Genomic DNA, 17299 nt, shown 5'->3' on the forward strand with positions numbered 1-17299 from the left:
AGTGAGGCGCGGGAGCAACGCCGAGGGTTGCAATCCCGTTGCCGGTCCCCGGTCTGGTACGGGGGCAACACTGAGGGTTGCGATCCGTTGCCGGACACGGAAAAAGACAAAAAGACAAAAAAAAAAAAAGGTCTGAAGAAAACAGAAACAAAGAACAAAAAGCAGATTGGTCATTTCAAAGTTACTTTCCTTGTAAGGAGGGGACAGGGAGACAGAATAGATAAATAACTGATTGTTTAACATCAGATTACTTCTTTTGTGTAAGGATGAAAGCAGAGGGAACTTCATTATCATGCCTATCAAAGATTGAAGCTGGCCTGTTTGGGAAATTGGCTGTCTCTCAACTCAGTTTAGGTTCAGGTTGGTGATGTGGAACTCTAGCAGGGGTGGCTTAATTTTTATTTTTTTTTTTTTTTTTTTTTTTGTCTTTTTGTCTTTTTCCGTGTCCGGCAACGGATCGCAACCCTCAGTGTTGCCCCCGTACCAGACCGGGGACCGGCAACGGGATTGCAACCCTCGGCGTTGCTCCCGCGCCTCACTCAGCCAGTGAGCGGGAACCGGTCTGTATATGGGATCCGAACCCTCGGGTGGGAGCGCCGCCGTGCTTCCCAAGCGGTGCACTATCCAGTGCGCCACCGGGCCGGCCCTTAATTTTGATTTTTTAGTCTGGTCGATTGGAGTCTAGTGCAGGAACTTAGTCCAAAACAATGGCTTCCAATAATTTTTAGTTAACATTAGGTTACCTCTAGATTACATCTCATCTGGGTACACTTTCCCCCTTCTGATTCCATCTCCCTTATCCCCAACCTCTGAGCCTCTGCACAGGCAGTAAAATCCCCTGAAAACTCTTCTCTTATGCTTCCTTTACTTTCTTGTTCTAAATGAAACTTGGTTCCCACCTGATATCACTGCTTTTTCTCCATCTCTTTCATAAGATGGCCAATGTATCACTTGACCTGGGATTCATGTGTGGGCCTTTGCTCCCCACTACCACTTCCAGATCATTTTCCATCCTTCCCTAAAAATACCCAGCTTTGAGTCTTGTGTCATTGGACTATCCATCCATTAACCTTCCTTGTCACAGTCATGTACTGATCCCCCAGGTCATATGACCTTACTCCTTGATGAATTCATGTCCTGACTCCATTCATTCTCCCTAACACTTCTTCTGTCATGATGCTTAGTCATTTTGATATCCATGTAGGAGATTACTAATACCCTGGTGTTTTAGTAAGGTTTCTCCTGAAAGTGGACTTTGAAACAAGGACTTTGGGGTAAAAGTGGTTTCTTTGGGAGATAACCCAGGAAGCAGTAAGATAGGGAAGGAGGAAAAACCTCTGTAAACGTGTTCCATCAAGGCCCCTACCATGAATAAAGGGGACTCAAGGCCACTGAGACCTTGGGGAAATATCCTGAGTGCCCCACAAAATTGCTTTCCAAAGAACAAGAGGCTGGGGCACTTATCCACTGGCTTCTGACCCTATTAGCTGAGGGTTATTCTGTGAAGCATTATCTTCCTTGTACTTTGCTGTACTTGCCTGTGAACCTAGCAAGCTCTTGGGCCTTCAGAGAAGACCCTGAGGTGAGAGTAGAAAGGAGAGATGCCCTTTTTGGGTGGAAAACTGTTAGGTGGAGTCTGAGCTTACATGGAATATTCACTTTAGCTGCTATTGAAATCAGAATTAGGTCAAGGGGATGTGACTGGGACACCAAAAGGGTCTGGAATGCTCCTTAGTTCCCTGACCTCTTCTTTTCCAGTGAGTCTGTCCTCCACCCTACCTTATCTACTCTCTCCCTTGATCATAGCTTAGTCCTTGTCATTACTAATATCTGCCACCAATAACAGTCTAAGCTCAATTTTACCTTCCAACTACCACTTCCCATCTTTCCAGCCCGGTCCCTCTTGTATCTTGACTCCAGCAATCCTTAGGCCCTCATCTGGATGTGCAGTACTTTGATCCTACTGTCTTTTCTCACTTTGATACTACTGTCTTTTCTCTCTTTCACCCTTTTAATTCAACTTAAATCCAGTGGTCAATCATCATACTCACTTACATGCATATATGCTCAACTCCCTCCATCATTCTCCCTCAGCAAAAAGCCATCATTGGTTATGTCCTGTTCAATGCCTATTCAGAGCCTGCAACTGAGTGGCTGAATATGGCATTAGAATCAAACAGATCCTCCTGAAGCTCCTGGTCAAGATGGTGGAATAGATAGTCCCCGGCTTCACCCTCTTCCACAAATCAACCAATTTACAATGATAAAAAGCAACAACAGCTGAGCTTGGGCCACTAGAGCTCAGGGGAAGAGGAGGACAGACCTGCAGAATGCATGAAGGCAGGAGAAGCCACAATGAGAGAAGGAAAAAAACTCTCTAACCATTTCATGCGGCAGTCACTTTAAGGCTGGAGCTGCTGAGCACTGGGAGCAGGAGCCAGCAAAAGCTGCAGCTGTGCCCTTCAGATGGAGTTGCTTGGATGCAACAGGGGAGAAGAGGGTCTTTTTGGCCCCCAGGCCAACAAGACCACTAATAGGGTTCCCACATAGGGGCAAGGAGCCACAACAACTGAAAAAAAGGAGCCACTCAGAGGCCAGTGAGTCATCATGAGGAACCAGCGCATGGCCCATCCCATGGGAAGTGTTTGCAGCATGGGCGATGGGGAAGACAGGCCCACCAGAGGAACACTGGGGCACAGCAAGGACAGCTGATCTGACCCCAATCAGTGTAGGACCACTCAGAAGAGACTGGTCAGGAGTATAGAATTGCATGTGGTGCAGTTTGATGAAAAGACTCAGGCCCAGATCAGAGTTTCTACACAACCCATGTGCACTAGGTCTCTGGAGAGCTGGAAGTACCTATAAAGTCAACCATTACAACATGAGCAGCACAAAAAGCTTTCCCTAGGGAAGCAGCAGCAAAGCAGCAATTTAGCTCAACCACACAGCTCAAGTACTGGCCCCTACAGTAAGTTCCCCCATTTTAGAAGTCAGCAAAGGACAAAAAATTAGTTCCAGCCCAGGCACACTGCCAGAACTTCAGGGCCTGCCCAGGGGACCTGAGGCATGAAGCCGGGACTGGACCCTCCTCCCACAACCAGGCATACTGCCAGCACCAAGGAGCATGTGAAAAATATCACCTCCATATGGGTGGCCCACCACAGCCACCACAATAACCACAGTTGCCATGAAAGCAGCTCGATGCCACAACCACCACACAGATGGTCCACCAGCCACTGGAGTGCATTGACACAAGGAGAGTCTCCAGCAGATGCCAAAGAAAAGAAGGAGATGTCTCTTTCCACAAAGCCCATTCTAGAGTGACAGAAGCAGCATCTGCTCTATGATACTATTGGGGGACCTAATCACACCTCTCAGCATTGGACAGATCATCTAGGCAACAAATCAACAGAGTAACCATTATTCTTTCAGAAGGAGATAAGAATTCTAGGGTAATTAGAGGGGGAGAGGGGAGGGACAGGGAGATGGGGAGAGATGGGACAAGGGGCATAAAGAATAAGTACAATATGTGACAATATATATGCTAGTAATATTGATTTGATCAACATATCTCAATGTTGAACCCTAAAAATATGTATAATCAATTATGATTCAATAAAAAAAAAAATCAAACAGGTCCTGCCACTTATGAGCTGTGAGACCTGGGGCACATGAATTAACCCTGATGAATCTTAGTTTCCTTAGCTATGCTGAGTTATCTCAATTAGAATTCAGGACAACTAGTCTCAGGTTGGCACTTAGGGCTGCCTGGGGAATCATAATATATTTCCTTAGTCCCTTCACTCCCCCATCATTGTAGATAAGGTCCAATCTTCTCCTTTTCTCCTTTCTTTTTAAACCTCACAAATTCCTCACTGTTAGCTAATGACCCAGCTTCCGACCTCAATCAGAGAAGAGGAGCAAAGAGAATGTTCTAATAGCCCATCGACTGCCTCATGCCCAGTTTAAATGATACGTAAGGTCTCCACAAGGAGGGATTAAATTCCAGCATCAAATGTATTAATCTATATAACATGCATGGAACCATGCCTGACATACAGTAAGCATTATACATGTTAGCTCTTATTATTATTACATTTATTGAGTGCTTACGTGCATAACTACGCTATGCTTTACATATAGTATTAAAGCAAATCCTCAATAATAACTCTTGGTATAGATGCTATTTTTATCCTAATTTTACAGATAAGAAAACTAAGACCCAGCAGGGTTAAATAATATGCCCAAGGTTATCACAGCTTATAAATAGCAGGACCTGTTTGGTTCTAAAGCCCATACGACTTCAAAAAGTTTATGAAAGGATTTGTATTATCTTTTAATTCCATTTTCCATGAACTTTTTGAAGTACCCTTGTATTCTTAAGCACTATACAGGATTCTTGGTCATTAGAACACATAAAAATCACCTGGGATACTTGGGGAAAAGGCAGATTTGGAACCTAACTCCTGACCTATGAAGCAGAATCTTCAGAGGGTGGAGCCTGGAAATTTGATTTTTAAATAAGCATCCCAGGTTATTTTGACATAAGTGATACAACAACCACATTTGAGAGACTCCTTTATAAACCCTTTAATGTATACAAAGAAAGCAAATGAGAAAAATAAAGCAAACCGTCAACAGTGGATATCTTAGAAAGGGGGAGAGAGGAAATTATAGAGAACTTTCATTTTCTAAGGTATTATGATTTAACATGATGTTTAAGTTTTAAACATGTTAAATGTTTAAATGAGCAGATGACTTCTAAAAGATTTTAAATAAATAAAAAGTAAAAATTATCCCATTTCTTACTAACAAGGGTCAAGCATTAGTAACATTTTTTTTCTTCCAGTTTTCCCCCCTATTCAGGTAGGAAAATAGTAGTCTTCTGAGTCAGATGTTTTTTTTCTCCATGTGATACTCAGAGGTCTAGGAAGCCCTAATTACCATCTTCCTCCATCTCTTGGGTCTGTTTTCCTCCTCCCTCTCCAAAACTTGGTGCCACATCTAGTTTTTCACCAATTCTTTAATCTATATATATTTTGTTGATTAAACATTAAATAATCCCTTCATATGTGCAAAAACCTTTGTTTATTTGCCTCTTACAATTCAAAAGCTTTGACTTTATAGCTATTGTGTTTAAAATGGAGTTCAAGAGCCTATTTTGTAAGTAATAATTCCACTGGGGCATGCCAATAATTGTTTGAATTTCTATACAAAAGTGAAAAAAATAAGCACAAAAATATTTTTCAGTAATTTATATCATACTACTGAGTGAAAAAAAAAAGATGTTAAAGAGTATAAGCAGTATGCCATCATTTGTGGGGGCAGGAAAAAAGCATACATACCTGAAAGCTTACATATGCACAAAATATCCTAGGGATTCACAAGAAACTTGTAACCGTGGTTGTCTCTAAGAAGGAAGAATGGATGTCCTGAGGACTGTGGAGGAAGGGAGGCTCTTTTTTAAAAAATTTTCCCTCAATATTTAATTATGAAAATTTTCAAACATAAAGACATGCTGAAAGAATTTTACACAGGGAACACTAGTGTATCCACCACCTAGATTCTGTCATTAACATTTTACTGTACTTGCTTTATCAACCTTTCTATCCAACCACCAGTCCATGTTATTTTTTGATACATTTCAAAATAAATTGTAAATATAACTTCACTTACCCCTACATTCCTCAGCATGAATGTCATTGACTAAATTTCAAATTTTTTTTTTTTTTTTTTTTAAAGATGACCGGTAAGGGGATCTTAACCCTTGACTTGGTGTTGTCAGCACCACGCTCAGCCAGCGAGCAAACCGGCCATCCCTATGTGGGATCCGAACCCGGGGCCGCGGTGTTATTAGCACCGCTCTCTACCGAGTGAGCCCCGGGCCGGCCCCTAAATTTCAAATTTTTTTTTTTTTTTAAAGATGACCGGTAAGGGGATCTTAACCCTTGACTTGGTGTTGTCAGCACCACGCTCAGCCAGCGAGCAAACCGGCCATCCCTATGTGGGATCCGAACCCGGGGCCGCGGTGTTATTAGCACCGCACTCTACCGAGTGAGCCACGGGCCGGCCCCTAAATTTCAAATTTTGTTTACTATTTTTTTCTTTTGAATAAAATGCATAAATCTCAAGGGTACACTGGCTGAGTTTTGACAAATGCATATACCTGAATAACCCATGTCCCAATATAGAACACTGCATCACCCCAGAGAGTAAAAGGAGGCCTACTTTTTATCGTATTCCTTTTAGCATCTACTGAATTTTGTACTGTGTGCTAGTGTTCGCTATTTTAAAATAAATTAAATATTTAAGCATTGTAATAATTTTAACATTTTTATAAGTTTAGGCTATCAAGTCTAAATTGGATAAGAAAGAAAAATAGGTGGGGATGATAGATATCAAGGAAGTGGTAGGGTCAATGGAACAGAGAACTCATTGAAGCCAAGGAGTTGTAGCAGTGGTGTCACCAGAACAAGTGAGTTAGGAGAATAGAATGTTTTGGGGGTAGTATGACAACTCTACTTTCTGTTCAATTTTTCCATAAACCTAAAACTGCTGTAAACATAAAGTCTACTACAAAAACAACAACAAAAGTAGTCATAAGGTTTAGTCATAAGGCGCCATTTAGAAGGAATTGGTGGCTCGCTTGGATGGAGATAAGGATGTCAGTCCCCCTCCCTATCATATGCTCTTAAACACATTGTATTTTTCCTTTACAGTATTTATCACAGCTCCAATTAAGTAATATTTGATTCGTGTGGGTATACTTAATATTTGGCCTCCTTATTAGACCATAAACTCCAAGAGGGCAGGAGTCTTTCCTGTTTTACTTAATCCTGTATTTCCAGTGCCTAGTACATATACTTGTAGGTGCTCAAATTATTATTAACTATTTACTTGGATTCTTTAAACAGGGTCACCCCTCTTTTCTGCTTTTACTCCCAAGTTCCTACTCATTCCTACATATTACGAATGCATGAATGCATACTGTTTGTAAGCATGCGTAATACAATACTCGGTACCCTGTAGGTTCTACATGTAAACTATATTCTTTTCTTTTGGCCAGTGGTTTGTGGTCTAAAGGGATAAGACTTGGGGGCTTATGGTGTAGGATCTTCTAGGATAATGTGACTTCAGGAAATCTAAGATAAATATTCATTCCCTGAACAATATTTTACAGAATGTCTAAACGCCAGGCACTTTTTAATAGAAATATTAATAATTAACACATTTGGGCATTCCATCATTCAACAAATATTTACTGGGCGCCTTCTATGTGCCAATTCTTACGGAAAACAGTTGTTACAAGCTTTCCTTGCTCATGTCCATGATAGCGACTCCCCGGATTTGGGACGGCGGTTGAGGGAAAACATCGGTCCCGCCAGCAGAGGGCGTGCTCCCGCCCTCTCCGAGGCCGCGGGACCCACCGAGGCTTCCAGGCTCCCACGCTCGCTCCCGAGCGCGCCCCTGCCCGCCGCGTCACGTGATGCGGTCGCTGAACCTGAGCTGCTGGGCCTAAGCCGAGCTAAATTCGTTGCTGGTGGCCGCTGCGGTTGCAACCACAAAGGCTAATCCAAAGGAGTGGGGGACGCTCGTGGAGTCGATGCTTCCTTTTCCAAGTCAGGTCGGCTCCCGTTACCTTCTCACCATTCGCCGTTCCCGCCTGCTTGAGCGTTTGCATGAGGTCTTTCGTGTGGAGAAGCTCCGGTGACCATGTAGTGGGGAAGAGTGAGGGAACTCCGCTGCCTGGGACGAGGTCAGCGCTGTCGGCGCGCCACCCCGGAGCCCACCACCCCTCCGGTGCGGGCCGGTGGGCCTGTGGGCCCTGGTGGGAACTCCGGCCTCCCGCTGTGGCCTGGCCGGGAGCTCCACGAATTCTCGCGTCGTCTCGCGAGAGTCTAAGTTGAAGGAACATGGCGACGTCTAATCTGTTAAAGGTAAGACCCTCAGTCCAGTCTGGATTTTACTACGTGACCGCCGGGTTCAGCTCCTTAGGAAAGGCCGGGTTCAGGTTCAGCCGCGAAACGTGGGAGTGTTCAGGGGTTGTCCACCGGAAGGGAAGCTGCAGTGGCTGCCGCCGAGGCCCGGAACGCGGGTCTCTGGCCTTGGGGTCCAGAGGCTCTGGTGGTCCCTCCCGCCGGTTGACTGGTGTGTGAAAAGCCCGGCAGAGGGCTGGCGGCGAGCGATGCTTTCAAGGAACCGGCTGTGGCCGAGAGCGGATGATGAATGGTTGTGCTGTTGTTCCCCGACTGATTAGGCCGTTAGTACTCCTAGGGTCTCAGTTTCTTCTGAAGCGAGGGTCTAAGACGCATGAAAGGAAAATCCAAGAAAATGCTGCCTAACAGTTTTCGTTGACTCGACCCCCATCTCGCTCAATTTCTATTCTCATTCTGTCTCCACGAAATTCCACCTCAGACAGCAGTGCCTCCCACTCCACCCCCTTTCTCCCTTTTCTGCACGCTACACCTTTCCTCCCTCCTGTTCTCCCATTCTTGAATTCTTATTTTCCCCTTTTTTCCTTAGGAAACTGCTCCCCAACCCCTACTCCCACTACAGAACTGAACCAGATGACAACTGATGAAGTGCTACCATCATTTTAGGGCATAGGAAAGTTTACATTAGCAGAGAAAATATTTAAAGCTAGTTTTATATAGCAAGGGAGATGTAGGCCTAGAGGAGCAGATTCTCTACCATCAGTTAAAAAGTTTGGAGGAGAGTGAGGAAGCCGTGGAGCTGCTCCGTTCTGTGCTTGTGTTTATAGTAGCAGTCCTTTCTCTTAAAAGTACTTACTGAAGTGGGTAGTGATTAGCTTAGCTCAGAGAACATGAATGCAAAGGATGAACGACCCATCCTTAATACCTTCAGGCAGTGTGGATGAATAGTAGAAAGTAACAGAATGGAAAATATATTAAAAATACTGGAACCTCACCATCATGTCTTTGGACCACCGATATTAATTGCCTAATGATAGGACTGTGTTCTAAAAGCAAGACCATATTTTACTAAGAGGCGTAATATATCATCTTTTTAAAAGGCTAGGGGCCTAGAACTAGACTCCCTGAATTTCTGCCACTTTGCGAAACTTTGGGCAAGTTTCTTAATCTCTCTGTGCCCTAATTTCCTCATCAGTAAGATGGATTTATCAACAGCGCCTATTTTGTAGGCGCATTGTGAAGATTAAATGAGTTAGTATATGTAAAATACTTAAAACAGTGCTTGGCACTTAGTACACAATACAGTAAAGAAAACTTATTCACAGGAATTGAGGAACCCATCTTACTCTCTTATAATAGTATAGCAAAGTTCTAATGCATTGGTTCAGAAAGAAATTTAACTTGTGAAGAGTCCTATTAATGCATCCATGTGTGTACATAAGCAATATCTTATGTTATTAACTGAAATGTGCTTAAGAAATAATTGGGTTCCTGATTCTTTGTGAATTTTTGACTTGTTGATTACCTGGACATAAGGCAAAGTCTTTTCCCCCAAAAAATGATCTCTCAGAAAAAAGCAAGTCACTATTCCACTCTATGCAAAACCTCACAAAAGATTGTTTGGAGGAGATATACATCTAAAGCTACTTCAGTCAATGCTAGTTTAGTTACCTTTTAGAGATTATGAATCTACATCAACAGCATACACTTACAAAATGTAAAAAACTGCCTTAATGTATAGAAAATGGACACTTGGGCTTAAAGATCACAAGGATTTAAAAAGTGCTGCAACTCAAGCAACTTGTATAAATAAAAGCAAAGTGATAATGCTTTGAAGAGAACTGGAAAGTGACTCAGTCACTCTTGTGAACATGAAAACAAATGCCAAACATACACTGGGAAAATTTCAATAGATTTGTTTCATGAAATGTTGACTATGGGAAAAAGAAGAATTTCTAATTATTATTTTATATAGTACTGTATGTGATTTAAAATATGTGTAACTACTGTAATATAATGGACACTGTAAGTAGGCATTTGATTCTTTTATGTATTCAGGTTGGTCAGAAAAACTTTTTTTTTTTTGTCTTCTCATTGGGTAGTGGGAGGTTTGACTTATAGTCATACATTGAAAAGTAGCCAAACATAAAGTGGGAAGACTGAGGCTTGTTTGGGAGAAATATAGTGAGACCCTGCCAGGGTAAATTTGTAACATAATTTGTAGGATCATTTAAATTAAAGGCTGATGGTACCTTAAATAGAGAAAGAGACTGGCTGGGGAGTGGCTAAATTAGCCTCATTTCCTCTTTTGATAGGATTAATAGACTGTTTGATTACAGAAGTACCTTTGGCATTGTGCAATTAGATTTCACCAGAGTATATTTGACAAAATTATAATGTCCTATGGTCAAAACGAAGAAATGTGTGCTACGTGAGAATACAATTAGAATTTGATTCACTACTAGTTAAACACCTGTACCTGAAGAGTGATAAATTATAATCAACCCTAAAGAGAGGTCTTTAGTGTCCTGCTGAAAGTATGTCCTTACCTTGTTTATAAGTAACTTGGATGAAATTAAGTTCATTGAATTTGTGGATGACACAGAGTTCAGAGGGATAGCTAAAATGTTTTGAAAGATAAAATTCAAAACTTTCTTAATGTGAAACCTACAGGTGAGAACCCCTTGCAATAAAAACCACCACCTTTTTTTTTTTAAATGTTGGAACGTGATTGTAATAATTGTATTCCCTTTTTAAAGCAAGTTGGACTGTTGCTGGATCTTGGAAATCTTTTGGGTATACAAAGATTTATGTAGTTCATTTTGTCATATACGTACAGTTATCAACTTTATACAGGTATCTCCAAAAACCTTTCCATACTACTATTTTCTTTATTGTTTTTCCTTACAAAGTGTGTCCATAGAACATTTGTAGGAATCTGATATAATTTCATTTCCTGTTTTACATTACTTGTAATCATTTTTTCTTTATTTTGATTATCCTATGCTGGATCTTGGAAATCTTTTGGGTATACAAAGATTTATGTAGTTCATTTTGTCATATACGTACAGTTATCAACTTTATACAGGTATCTCCAAAAACCTTTCCATACTACTATTTTCTTTATTGTTTTTCCTTACAAAGTGTGTCCATAGAACATTTGTAGGAATCTGATATAATTTCATTTCCTGTTTTACATTACTTGTAATCATTTTTTCTTTATTTTGATTATCCTACTGCAAACAAGTTTTTTTTTTTTTCCCCCCAAAAAAACTTTTTTTTTTTTTTTTTTTTTTGACTGAGCTTCACCTGTCTTAATTCTTAGCATATTACTTTACCTGGCTATTTGAAGTGCCCTTAATTTTCTCGGTCAGTACCACAAACGTTTCTAATTTACCCTGTATTCTTCTCTTTTCCAAGCCACCTCTTAAATTGCCTTCTTCCACCTGTTCTTGTTCAGTCCTCATTTTTTTTCCCCTGGACTTTGCAGCATGTCCTTATTTTTTTTGTTTCCTTTTTTTTCTCACTTCTATGCCTATAAGAAAGTTCATTTGTCTCTATATAAACTTAACCTTTACTCTGCTTCTGCCTCAAACTTTTGCCCTTTTCTCTCTTCATTCACTCTCACAGTTCTTAGAAAAGCAGCCCCCCCTTGCTGCGTTTATAACTCCTCACCTTTTTCCTAATTTACTGTGATATGGCTCACCCCACCCCTCCCACCCAATTAGATTGAAGCTGTCAGTCTTAAGAGCACTATCAACCTCCTGATTGGCAAATGAGATTCTTCTCTAACATTCATCCTCTCTTCTGGAAGTGTTGCTCACTTCCTCTGCTCCTCTTTTGGTTTTTATGACATTATTCTCTCCTTGGTCTACTGTCTCTCAAATCACTTGTGTTTTTCACTGACCTCCCTCCCCTTCCCTCATTTTAATTATTTCTCAGGACTTAATCTTCAGCCCTTTTCTATCTTTGTACTTTTTTTCTGGGACAGTCTTAACTCCCATGATTTCACTATTTTTATCTCTAAGCTCTGATCTGAGCTCTGGACCAAAACACAGTTCTGATCATATCACTTTCCTACTCAGATACCTTTGATGGTTCAAATTCTTTGAGATCTTTCCAGCTGGGTCATCTCCCTAAGAACTAATTAGCTCTTGCTCACTTACACACACACCTACTTGGCTGGTTATTTGTTGGTTCACTAGTATGCCAGAGGGGGTCTTCTCCCTAATAACTAACTCTAATTCTCTCTCCTAATTAGATCTAGGGAAAGGGAGACAGAAGGGAGTAGTGGAGTATACAGTCAACTCATGAGAGAATCCAAACTTTAAAGTGTAATATGAAGCACACTACTTTTCTCAGTGGAAAATTTTTTAACCTTTGAGAGGAAAAAAAGGTGGAAATATAAAGCAGTGATTCAAAGCATCTGTAGAATTTATTCATTATAAAATAATTTTGTTAGATACCTATATGCAGGGGACCATGAAGAATACAAAAATATATAAAACAATGTCCATGCTCTTTGGGAGTTTACCATATACTAAAGGAGATTAAAAGGTACTAATGACTTTACTATAAGGCAAAATTTTCATGTGTGTTACCAACTGCTGTATGGTCCCTTAGGCTGAGGAAATAATTTCTGGTGGGATGACCAAGGAAAGTGTTATGGAGAAAGCATTGGAGCTGGATTTTGAATAATGGGTAGACTTTTTTTTTTTTTTTTTTTGTCTTTTTTGTCTTTTTCCGTGTCCGGCAACGGATCGCAACCCTCAGTGTTGCCCCCGTACCGGACCGGGGACCGGCAACGGGATCACAACCCTTGGCGTTGCTCCCGCGCCTTGCTCAGCCAGTGAGCGGGAACCGGTCTGTATGTGGGATCCGAACCCTCGGGCGGGAGCACCGCCACGCTTCCCAAGCGGCGCACTATCCAGTGCGCCACCGGGCCGGCCCTGGGTAGACTTTTTGTAGGTAGCGATTAGGAGAAAAGTTGGTAGTAGTGGAGATTGGATCAGTTTGGCTGCAGTGTAAGCAAGACTGCATGCTCTTACATTCTATATTGCTGGTGCTCTTTGTTGTAGTATAGTAGCCCAGAATAAAAGGAAAGTCAGGGGCAGATTGTGAAAGGCCTTCAATGTTAGGCAAGGGGGTTTGAAATAAAGTTCCACAGATAATGGGGAATATTTGAAAACTATGTGAGCAGATATATTGTCAAGCCCTTTACCTATTTTTGGTTCTTACACAAAACTATTACTTCTATCTTAATGTGTATCCAAAATCAGATTTGTGGGATGGCCATGGATGAGGGGTATTTGTGCTAATGACATCATGTTCATTGAAGCCATAACAAGAATCTTTAACTCTATGGAAAATTAATTTTTTTATTGAACAAGAATTTAGTGTTTTTTATTTTATTTCTTAGCATTTTTAAATTCTAACTTGATGATGGTGAAGTAGGCCAACAAACTCCTGCCCCTGTATAATTTACATTTTTGTGAGGAAGAGAGGCAGTTAATGTATAAGCAAATAAATATGCAGTTTGCCCTTGAACAACGTGGGGGTTAGGGGTGCCAACCCCTCGTGCAGTTAAAAATCAGCATGTAACTCCAAAAAATTTTCAAATGTATTTATTGAAAAAAGTTCACACATAGTTCAAACCCATGTTGTTCAGGGTTCAACTGTATACTATAAGTCAGTTTGTGATAAATACTATGAAGAAAAACAGTCAGAGTAAAGGATAGAGTGATAGGTGTTATTTTTCATAGGGAAGCCCTCTGAGAAGATCATATTTGAGGCAAGACCTGAATGAAGCAAGGGAGCAAGCCCTGTGGATATTTACGAGAAGAGTTCCATGTAGAGGGAACAGCCAGTGCAAAAGCACTGAGTTAGGAACATGCTTGGAAAGGAATATGGATGTGATTCCAAGATTTGAATATTGTCACTGAATGTGATTAAGATACATAACTGGATAATTCTTTTCAATATGTCTACTTAAGCATAAATGCTTAAGCCTCATTAAGAACCCAACTTGTCCATTTTTCATTGGGTTTATAGAAATTGCCTTTTTGAAATGGGCATCTAAGAGAGACATGAACTTTAAGGCCACATCTGTCACTCCAATGTCCTGTCCTAGAGACATGGTTGCATTTAAATGAATTCAGGAGTGTATATTTGGTCATGGGTAGGAATGGGAGTGGGAATAGTGGATTAAATCAGTAATTGTAAAACTGTGTGATGAATGTAAATGGGAGAATCTTTCATGTTCTCTGAAAATAAATGATTGAGCAGTATCCATAATCTGGAGGTGATATATGTTAATTAAAGCTACTTAAAGGAAGTGACAGTTTAGAATAAACTTTGGGAGATCAGTCATTTATCGGTGGATTAGAGGAGGGAAATTTTAGACTGCTAGAAAGTATTAAGAGGACACTAGGTATCTATCTAGTGGACAGAGAAGGTGGAAAAAAGAGATAAAGACCTGTTTTTATTTTATTATTTTGCCTAGGGTCCTGGTAAACCCAGTTGTGTCACTAAAAGCCATCTGGCTTTTGCCTTGTTATAGCAGGTAGAGTAAATAGGTGTTTGATATGCTCTGTAAACAAAGCAGGGTACAGCTCAGGTTAAAACCTTGGTCAGATACATGGAGTACATGTGAGTAATATCAGTGGTAATTGATCTGTGTACAAGGGGTAGGTTCATTCCATAAATGCTGTATTTGAGTATCTGTTCTGTGCTGGATACTATTCTAAGTGTCAGTGATACAGTAGTGAATATGACAGACAAGGTCCTCAGTCTTTGGAACTTGTATTCTGACGGGTAAATACTGACATTAGAGAAATAAATGTGGCCAGCTGCCAAAAGCAAAACAAACAGAGAAATAAATAATACACTGCATAGTTTTTGCTAGTATTGAGGACTATGATGAAAACAATATATATTTTTTTTTTTACTGCGAAGAAGCTACTTTATTAAGGTGACTGGGAATGTGAGATACCTGTCCCCACCCCTAACCTCAGCCCCCTCATTATGGTCTCATGGGTGGAAAGGACCAGGCTTCTAGACTGCTCTGGGCTACCACCTAGGAGAGACTAGGCAGTGGGGCAGGGGGGCTGGGGCTCCAGTCCAGGGCAGAGGTGCGGGGCAACAAGGGTAATGGCGGCTGAGACAGGAGCTGAGTTGGGCTAACTTCCCAGGACCGGGGAGGGAGTGGTGTGGCTACCAGCCAGATGCTTTTCAGCAGGTCAAAGGCTGTTGGGGGGCCCTAGGCCACCCCAGATGGAGAAGGCAATGAGAGTAAGGGAGATGGACAGAGACCTCTTGGTGGTGCCAGGCTCACACTGTGTTCAGTGGGAGTGCTGGAGGTATGAGGCATGACAAAGGTGAACTCCTTTGTCCCCTGTTGCCTTCTCTGCCTCCCCTCTCTTGGGGCCTTTTCAGAGCTGTTGATCCAGGAGGGTGTCATCCTTTGCCTCTCAGGGCCCTCAGCCTTAGTCCCTGGCAAGGGTGGCTGGCAGCCCCAGGGCACCAAGGCAAGGCCGGGAACACAGCTATGGCAGGCCTGTAAGGTGCCCACAATGGCATCCCTGGCCTCTTGCACCAGGTTCCTCCTGGGGTAGGCCTGTGGCAGAATCAGCTGGCACTGTAGCTCCCCAGCAGCTGCCCCAAGTCGGGGAGCTCTTGAGATCTGGGTGGGCCTGGGCCCGAGCCTCCAGGAACCTGGTTCTCCTTGCCACTTGACCATCGGGCTGATTCTTGGGCCCTGCCTAGGATTGGGCAATGCCTGCTGGTGAGTGGAGGGGTGCCTGGCTCCCCACCACTCAGAAGGTGGGAGCCCTATTTTACTTATTTATTTACAGCAGAAAGTAATTTTTTTTCCCCAGATATTGCTTTTAGCTGTGTTCTTTTGAATTTTCCCTCCCTCCCACAAGATGACATTTTAGCTAAATTCCATGGTTTTCTGGTCTTTTGAAAAGAGTCCTGTTTACTATAAGTTAAAATTTCAATAACCGCTGGCCAGTTGGCTCAGCTGGTTAGAGCATGGTATTGTAGCACCAAGGTCAAGGGTGAAAAAAAAATTGTCTTGTCAGTTAGGGCACTGTGTTATAACACCAAGGTCAAGGGTTCAGATCCGGCAAGCCACAAAAAAAAAAAAAAAAGGGTCTGGCTGGTTAACTCTGTTGGTTAGAGCACTGTGTTATCACACCAAGGTCAAGGGGTGGATCCAGGTACTGACCAGTTGCCAAAACAAAAAAACAAAACAAAACAAGAACTTTCAGTCTCATAGCCAATCAGAGCATCTCTTCTACCAGTTCAAGATCTTGGCTCTGAATGTGCAGAAAGGAATGGAGGAATGGCATTCTTTTGAGGCTGATTTGGGAAGGTCTCTTTGAAGCGACACATTGGAGTCAAGACTGAATGATTTGCATCAAATCAGACCACAAAGCAAAGGTCTTGAGGTGCAGTGACGAGCTCACCGTATTTCAGGAACACCTTTAAGAGGTTCATGTGGCTTGAACATAGTGAGAATTGCCAGTATTCAAATATATACTATAGTTCTGTGGTTCTTTTGGTTAATGGGGATTGGCAAATGTGGTTTTAAAATCATGACTAGGCCTTCTGCCACAGCAGCCATTGAAGAGCAGCAGTCATGGCTCTGTGCTATCCCATGGCTATGGGCCTCAACAAGGGCCAAAAGGTGACCAAGAACGTGAACAAACCAAGGCACAGCCACCACCTCAGGCGCCTCACCAAACACACAGTTCATGCAGGACATGATCCAAGAGGTATGTAGCTTTGCCCTGTACGCATGCTGTGCCATTGAGCTGCTTGAGGTCTCCAAGGACAAACAGGCCCTAAAGTTCACCAAGAAAAGGGTGAGGAAACACATCTGAGCCAAGAGGAAGTGAGAGGAGCTGAGCAGTGTCCTGGCTGCCATGAGGAAAGTGACTGCCAGGAGGGACTGAACCCCCTATCTCCTATTCTGTGCAGAATAAAACCTTTAAAGAAATTCAAGCTCAGCTTCAGTCCTGGCATTGGAAGGGTGAAGGGGGGCATTTGGTCTGGTCTGTCTGCTGGGAAGGCTGAAGTCCTAGTTAGCCATTCTCCTTCCTGGGGCAATAGGCACAGAGGCAAGCAGCCAAACAGTACTGCAAATTGTTTTTAGTCATAATTAAATAGTTCATATGCACCAAAAAAAATAAATAAAATAAAATCATGACTGGAAGCACTAGTGGCTTATAAACAGTACTTGAACCCACACATTCAAATAGCTAAGCTCCTAATTTGCATTAAAGAGCTAAAATATGCAAATTGGATTCCTTTTGTAAAGTTATTAGAGTGCCATCATTGGGTATAATCCATAGTCAGTA

At 42.0% G+C, this 17299-nt stretch overlaps 1 pseudogene; it reads right to left on the reverse strand.

Moving 5' to 3' along the window:
• Nucleotides 1-14955: 14955 nt before the first annotated feature.
• Nucleotides 14956-16436, reverse strand: LOC103597369 (annotated as a pseudogene).
• Between the last annotated feature and the right edge of the window lie 863 nt (nt 16437-17299).

Source organism: Galeopterus variegatus, unplaced genomic scaffold (genome assembly GCF_000696425.1).
Source record: "Galeopterus variegatus unplaced genomic scaffold, G_variegatus-3.0.2 Scaffold2291, whole genome shotgun sequence".
Taxonomy (NCBI): Eukaryota; Metazoa; Chordata; class Mammalia; order Dermoptera; family Cynocephalidae; genus Galeopterus; species Galeopterus variegatus.